Source organism: Fundulus heteroclitus, unplaced genomic scaffold, assembly GCF_011125445.2.
Source record: "Fundulus heteroclitus isolate FHET01 unplaced genomic scaffold, MU-UCD_Fhet_4.1 scaffold_296, whole genome shotgun sequence".
Classification (NCBI taxonomy): Eukaryota; Metazoa; Chordata; class Actinopteri; order Cyprinodontiformes; family Fundulidae; genus Fundulus; species Fundulus heteroclitus.
In genome coordinates, this window is record NW_023396706.1 from 163,234 (window position 1) to 168,862 (window position 5,629).

The following is a 5,629-nucleotide window of genomic DNA, read 5'->3' on the forward strand; positions in this document are numbered from 1 at the left end:
ATACGTAGTAGTTACTCATGTTCTTCTCTTAAGCCAACATCGTAACATACATCTGCCACAAGTTGTCTGGGTGATGGTCTGGGATATTTCCCAGCCAAATCTTTATGGCAGTGGAGTGGATGAACCTCTTTCCTCTCTCACTCAGTGGATCTGGACTCAAACAGATAACGCACGCAACAGCCACAACGCAAAAGAAGCCCCATCTCCATGGGAACCCCATTTTTGCTAGGTTAACAGAGATGTTAATTTTACCCAGGACTCTAAAGAACAGAGATCAGTTGATTTCTTTACCGACGTTGAGACGAGTGGCCCTAAAAAACCAAACCCCTTTGTAGTCGGACTTCCCCACTGTTCCAACCATAGACGTTTAACACTCTCTGTAACTGACAGTGGCTGAGGTGAATCCAGGATGGTATTTCAGCGATCTTCACAGCTGTTGGCATGGTCAGGAGCACTTGGAATGGTCCTTCCCACCTTTGGCTTGCCCAGTTAACACCCAGTCTCCTGGTCTCACTGCTTGTGGATCCTGTGGAGACAAAGGTTCTCCTGGCAGTAAATTTGCATTGGACACTTCTTTAAACTGCATCATTTGTCTCTTCAATACACTTTGTGAATGATAAGCACAGTGATTCTTTAAGGTTATTTGTAACCTGCTTGCCATTTGCTGAATCACCTGATTCAGAAAATGTGGACCATTAGGCCCGTTTACACTACACTTTTTTAACCGAGCCGAGCGGAGACCAGTCTGAGCTTGGATCAGTTAACCAAGCCAAGACGACCGTTTACACACCACACTATCCCGGTTCCTTGGTTGCTCCTCGCCTCCTAGTGACGATCTGCGGTACTACCACTCTCTGGGATTGAAGGCAGAAGCAGGAAAACAAAACGGTGGCGCCCGTAACATTCAGGATGTTATGGTTAGACAGAGTCGGCCTTTGGGGCGTGGATAAGACAAACGAATGACTAATAAGGCAAGGCAAGACAAGGCAAATTTATTTATATAGCACAATTCCTCTGGCCCCCAGGGCCCATGGCCGGGACCACTTCAGCGGTGCTAGCTGCCGGGGGAGCCCACGGGCTCGTCCCTGCGGCTCTTGGGGGCATCGGCATTGCGGTGGCTGGGGGATTTCCTCGGGGTCGTCTCTACTCTTTCCTTGGGGGGGGGGGTTGCAGATATCCTGCATCAGCCCCTCCTGGGTGTCCTGCTTTAGGGGCCCCTTTGGGAGTCCGGGATTATGGGTCCCCTGACTCCTCCCTCTGTGCTCGGGGGAAGGCGGGGCCTTTGGTTCTACCACAACCACTATCAAGCTATTTCCTTCTGGATAATTTTCACCTAAACTAGTGCACTCTCACAACTCCCACAGGTGCTGGGTCCCAGGTATTAAATGTTCACTTATATACAGTAATCTTATAATTTATTTATTTATTTATGTTCTTTCACTTTTTTTTTCAAGTATCACGTTACACATGTCAGCTTACATAATATATATAATTTAGCAATGGCATCTAGGTGTTATTCGATTGTATCTGTTGCTTTATGTCTGTTGGTTGTGCTGTTCTTTTTGCATCTCTCTTTCCAGGTGACGGAGCAATCGGAGAAGGTTTTATCATTCTCTCCCTTTTATCTCTTCTTTCTTTAACCTCTACTCTTTTTTTTCTTTTCTTTCTCTTTCACTTCTTGTTCTTCCTTTACTCTCCCATTGTAATGTCCATATAATTTGAAATTCTCCCTGCAGGAATCACAATTGATTTATGCTATTTTACAAGCATAAATCAAGTAGAGCACTATGGCGAAAGCCTGTTCGCTCCACTTGTAAAAGCAAAATCTGTCGAGCTCTATCTGGCATTGAGACATCAATTCCTATTGCCACATTGCTAGACAGGATACTGGGAGAAAAACAAAAAATATATATATAGCACAATTCAGTACAGAGACAATGCAAAGTGCTTTACATGATTAAAATATAGGAATAAAACCAAGTAGGGATAGAATGTAGAGAAACAAAAAATAACATTAAAAACAGTTAAAACAGTTTAACTGGAACATTCAAAGGCAATTTTAATTTAAAAAATGTGTTTTTAATCTCGATTTAAAGGAACTCAGGCTTTCCACACTAGTTTACAGTTTTCTGGAAGTTTGTTCCAGATAAGTGGAGCATAGGAACTAAATGCTGCTTCTCCGTGTTTGGTTCGTGTTCTAGGTAGGCAGAGTAGGCAGGAGCCAGAAGACCTAAGTGGTCTGGAAGGTTGATACACTGATGACAAGTCTGTGATGTATTTAGGTGCTAAGCCATTCAGGGATTTATAGACTAACAGAAGTATTTTAAAGTCTATTCTCTGAGATACAGAGAGCCAGTGTAATGACTTTAGAACTGGGGTTATGTGCTCTACTTTCTTAGTCTTAGTGAGGACACGGGCCAGCAGCGTTCTGGATCAGCTGCAGCTGTCTGATCCACCTTTTTAGGCAAGCCTGTAAAACACCGTTTGCAGTAAACAACTCTACTAAATATAAACGCATGGATTAAGGATTTACAGACGCAGGAAACAATGACAGACACTGAGGTTCATCACACTGGTAAGCAGAATCATCTCTGGAAATCGTGTTGCATGGTAAGGAAGCTAGTATTATTATGAATGTCTGAAATTTGTCTGGATGGAGTGTGTATTGAGACGTTGCAGCCAGACACGGTGGAAAAAACGCGGACAGTCAGCTGACTGTAAGAGGATGACGCGGTCTGCTCAATGCGCTCTTTATCAGATAACAGGGCCAGAGAAAAAACAACAGGCTGAGAGCTACTCAGGAACTGGTCGGCAGTTAGCGCGGTCTCTGGTTATGTTTAGCGTGGTCCAGTTCAGTCTGCTGACCGTTTACACACAAGAGTTATCTCGGTTACCGAGCTTGGACTGGTCTCGGCTCGGTTATAAAAAGTGTAGTGTAAACGGGCCTATTGTCACTGTAAATTTTCTGTGGGATGCCAAAACCTTTGCATATTGCATTAGCTACTGTCAATGCATGCATCTGCGTGCTTTGCTGACACTTGTGTCAGTTCAATAAAATCCATATGCATCACTTCAAAAGGTTCCTTTAGTTCTGGAAATCTTCACTGTTCTGATCTAAAATTACCCTGAGGGTAGGTTTTTAACACAAATCATACAGGCTTTACAAAAAAAAATGTTTTGTATGAATTAAAATCCTATTAATTAAATCCATATGTTGCTGTTATTATAGTTATCCATCCCTTTTTGAGACATGGCCAATTGCCCATGGCTCAAAACAGCTGCTGCTTGGACTAAGCTTTTAGGGAGAACTGATTTGTTACAAACTATTTGTTTTTCTGCAGTTGGCACTGTTTGTCTATTTAACAACACTTCTAGATAAATGATTTATTCTGTTTTTTGCTCTAGGCAAATATCAGAAGGACCAAATTGTAATACATCTACTACATGGGGGTCTAAGAATGTGGTTAAATGAAACCAGACCACTTCAGATGAACTTTCTACAATCATGGTAGTTGCATAAACTGCTTGTAGACATGGGGGTAGTGCTGCTGCTACAGGTTTTGAGCTTATCACCACGGGCTGTAAACAACACAGAAGTCGTTAAAACTAGAGCTAAGACAGTTGCTGAGATAAGCTTTGCTTTTAGCTCTGTGAATTGCTGCTCTGCTTCTGAGGTCCAACTGGATTGTCTCTGACATGGCCATCGGCTTGTTGTGTCATGAAATAAGATTTAAGAGAAGCTAAGTTTTCTCTACATAATGTGGAATCCAAGTTCTGCAGTAATTACGCAATCCTAAAAAGGACACCATTTGTTTTTTAGTGATTGGTTTGGGCTCACTTACAATAGCAAGTCTTCACTTCCTGTATCCTTTTACCTTCTTCTGAAGATAACATGGCCAGTAACCGACTCATTTTTGCACCCACTGTATTTTATCTTTGCTAACTTTGTTTCCCATTTTAGCCAAAAATGATGTAGCAGCTGTTTTAAATTAAATTAGAAGGCCATCTATGTACATAATACTTTACTTCCATGCTTTGGATTAAAGCTCTTTAAGCATGTTAAAATAGCCTGGATGAAAATTGTAGAACTGTCTACAAACCCCTGTGGCAGGCGTGTGTACGTATATTTTTCTTCCTTGAAAGTAAAGCAAACCAAAACTGGGAATCTGGGCATGGTCTAATACTCCTGCATCCAATGAAATGTTTATAACTACATTAGATGGTAATAGCCGGTGATCTGTCTTCTCTGGATGATGTCACAGTTAACAGAACGTCAGACCAGGTGTACCTACTATGAAAAAAAGAGAGAACAAAAAGTTAAAAGCTGAAATGACAACAGTCATTTCAATGTAATGCAATGCAAATCTGGAGAACAGTAGAAATCAGTAGAGTGAGAAAAATAGGCCCTGATGTCATCCAGTAGCCTAAGCCTATAGCAGCATAACTATAAAGGTAGCTCAGGGAAACATGAGCCACTCTAACAATAAGCTTTGTCAAAAAGGAAAGTTTTAAGATTAGTCTTAAAAATAGACAGGGTGTCTGCCTCACGGACCAAAACTGGGAGTTGGTTCCACAGGAGAGGAGCCTGATAGCTAAAGGAATCTGCCTCCCATTCTACTTTTAGAGACACTAGGAACCCACCAGCAGACCTGCAGCCTGAGAGCGAGAGTGCTCTGTTAGGAACTACGGGGTAATCAGAGCTCTGATATATGATGGAGCTTGATTATTAAGGGCTTTATACGTTTTAGAAGAAGAATTTTAAATTATATTCTTGATTTTTTAACAGGAAGCCAATGAAGGGAAGCTAAAATTGAGAGAAGAGAATATGATCCCTCTTGTTGACTTTGATGAGAACTCTTGCGGAACATTTTTGGATCAGCTGAAGACTTTGAACTGCATTTTTGTGACTTCCTGATAGTAAAGAATTACAATTAGTCCAGCCTTGAGGTAACAAATGCCATGGACTAGTTTTTCAGCATCACCCATGTGACAGAATGTTTTCTAATTTTGCGATATTCCTGAGGTGAAAAAAGGAACTCTGGAAAACTGTTAATATGGGATTTAATAATGACATGTCTTGGTCAAAATAACACCAAGATTTTTTACTTTATTACCAGAGGCCACGTTAATGCCATCCAGATTAAGTGATTGATTAAGAAGTTTATTTTTTGAGGACTCCGGTCCAAAGATTACAACTTCTGTCTCGTCAGAATTTAAGTGCAGGAAATTTAAAGTCATCCAGCTTTTGATGTCATCAAGACATGACTGTAGTCGAAGTAGTAATTGATTGGATTCATCAGGATTTACGTGAGGGAATCTGTTGCTGAGGGTGATGACATCAGAGGTGTCCTGTCCGACCCGGACTGACTGAGGGTTGGTGAGGAAGTGTAGCAGCCAGTTACGAAGGGGTGTGCTGAACCCCAGATGTTCCAGTTTTCCTACCAGATGCTGTGGGATGATGTTGTGAACGCTGAACTGAAGTCCAGGAACAGCATCCGCATGTGGGTGTTCTTCTGCTGCATGTGTGTCAGGCTCAGGTGAAGAGCGGAAGAGATGGCGTCCTCAGTGGAGCGGTTCCGCCAGTAGGCAAACTGGAATGGGTCGAATGTTGGGGGGAGTCTGGAGATGA